General features: G+C 23.9%; 1 protein-coding gene across 1 annotated transcript in view; it reads left to right on the top strand.

Annotated features, from left to right (window-relative positions):
- LOC147810122 (uncharacterized) overlaps positions 1 to 2328 on the top strand; it is an 8672-nt gene extending 6344 nt beyond the window's left edge. Inside the window, exon 3 of the mRNA XM_087162985.1 lies at positions 2157 to 2328. The gene's annotated coding sequence lies outside the window, so the exon portion shown is untranslated. The remainder of the gene's footprint in view (positions 1 to 2156) is intronic.
- The last annotated feature ends 327 nt before the right edge of the window (positions 2329 to 2655 follow it).

The following is a 2655-nucleotide window of genomic DNA, read 5'->3' as shown; positions in this document are numbered from 1 at the left end:
GAATCCAATATAAAAAAATTTAAGCTGGTTTTGAATCCAATATTTATTCTTGTTAAAGAATAAAAATTGGATTCAAAACCAGCTGAAAATTTTTTTTGCTTCTAAAATTTTCATCTAATTAATGATGAATCATAAAATAATTAAATAAAGCGGTACACGTACTTCATTTTCAATTTACATAATCACATTTCTTTGAAAATATGAAGTCATAACATTAAAAAAAAAAAAAAAAAAAAATTAGACATATTTTACGTAGATACATGTGTGTATACACAAAACATAGTGCAGAGTAAAAATATTTATTCGATTCTTGAAAATTTGATTTTTAAAATATCAACAAAAAAAAAAGAAAAATTACATTTACTGATACAGTAAAAAAAGAAAAAAATGATGAAAGGATTAAGAATAAGAGGTTTATAATAATTGTGATAGATGGCAGCACTATTATCTATCACATTATTTATTTAGTTTAATTTTTTTTACTTTATTTAAATTTTTTCCTTTTACCTTTTTTTATAATAATTTTGGTTTTATATTAAAAAGATTATACTTTTGTAGATTTAGAAATTTTTTTTTCCAATTCGGATTTTTTTTTTCCTTTCACTAAGCAATTATTTGGTTCAGGTAGAGTACAGAAAAAAAAATTAACTTCCAATTTACACATTAAGAGAAGATAATAATTAATAATGAATGAATAAATAGGCAAACAAAAGGAAATATGTAAGCAAGAAAATATCTTGAGAAGAAAGAAACGTTAAATAAAGGTTTACATATTTACTTAGAAAAACATTTTTAAATCTTAAAAATTTCTATAAATTTACACTATTTCAAAAAATAACTTTAGAATTCTAAAATTCGGTGATAACAAACTTATGACTCGAAAATTTTTATTTTTTAGACATTTTAAAATATGTATTATTATTATTATTATTTATTTTGAATGGCGTAAATAAGATATTTATATTTAATTTGATTCGTTTTTAATCATTTAAAAAATAGAGCCTGCAGATTTTCTTAAATGTATTTCTTTAATACTAAATCCATATTACAATGATTTATTTCCGTAAGTATAATAAATAATAGAAATTAATTTATTTTCCAATTGCATTACCTTTTATAAAATTAATTGCATTATTTTGATACAAGTCATTTTAATTATTTTCTTTCAGTTTAGTTATTTTCAATGAAATTAATATAAACTAAATAACAACTAAATATGAAATACAGAAATAAGAATCCTCATCACTGTTTTTTTTTTAATAAAAAAATTATAAATCGACTATTTATTAAATGGCTTTATTGTGCTTAATTTATCTTATATTTCTGCCCAATATCTTACTCAACTAATTATTAAGTTGACTTTATTTATTGTTTAGAAGTGTGAAATATTCTTAAATCGTAGAGAATTAATTTTATATTTTACGTAAGTTTTCTAATAAAGGTAAACTTTTGCAATTTTTAAGACAATTGGAGACCAAGGGGAGAAAAGAGTTTTTGTCCACGAAAGCTGATTCTGAGAAAAATCGGATTTAAAAATCGGATATTGTTAAGCAACTAATATCCAGTGAAATCGTAAAAATAAAAATATACGTGAATACCACAAGCAGTTATTTACATTTAAAAAAGATTTTATAGTGAGCAGCGTCATCTATTGACGAACCTCGAAACTAATTTAAAGCCTTTTGAAGCTAGCTTTGAAGCAGAAAGCAGCAAACTCTACATCTCTCCCTCCTTCCCTTTTTCCTTAATTCAGTTTTTAATTGTCGAGTTTCTTTTGAATAACTCTTAAAATTGTTTCTGCTATTTTATGACTAAAATATTAACATTTTGATAGAATAGAAAATATTTGCAGACGCAATAATTTAAATTTTTCCCCGCTTGGAGTGTAGCTATTTAAATATACAAACACTTTTTGTGTTTTCATATTTTTAAACAAAAATAATAAAAGCAAATTTAATAATAAATATTGAAAACGTTATTGCTCTGTTTAATTCTGTATGGTGGATAATATTAGTTTGAAACTTCGATTTTGTTATTATATAATCGAAACAAAAAATTTAAGTATCTATATTATGAATTCTTAAACCGATTATTAAAAATAACTAACTTACTGATTGAGACCAACTTCTTTAGCATCTTTCTTTTTCTACTTGCAGGTAAACAGAAGCAAGATTTTTAACGAAAGAGCCAAACAAACATCATTTTTTTTATTGCTTTCATTGTAAATATAGTAAACAAAATAAATAAATTATTTTTTGTATGGCATCTTTCTCCTTTTATTTCTTTTTTTCTAAACGAAGTTTTAACGAGTAATAAAATCCAGTTGTTACAATTTGCATCATGGCAAAATAAAGATCATCTTTAGTCCTACAGTTAAAAACTTTGATATTTGTTTCGATTGGTAACTTAGTTGGTAATTTTGCAGTATAAATTTATGCACTTTTTTCGCAAAATGAAAGTTATTTTTCAAAGGCTTCGTCATCATATGAAATTATGCTTTTTTTTTATCAAATAATATGCTATTTTTATAACTGCCGTGAGTTTGTAACAGTTACTAATGACTGTCAGGCAAGGCCGGATTAACCATTAAGCATACTAAGCACGTGCGTAGGGCACCAGAGGTAAAGGGGGCACCACGAAGCAAACATGAAAAAA

The sequence above is a fragment of the Parasteatoda tepidariorum genome, chromosome 5, assembly GCF_982258835.1.
Source record: "Parasteatoda tepidariorum strain Cologne lab strain chromosome 5, Ptep-v5.0, whole genome shotgun sequence".
Classification (NCBI taxonomy): Eukaryota; Metazoa; Arthropoda; class Arachnida; order Araneae; family Theridiidae; genus Parasteatoda; species Parasteatoda tepidariorum.
This window is presented reverse-complemented; position numbering and strand designations above follow the sequence as displayed.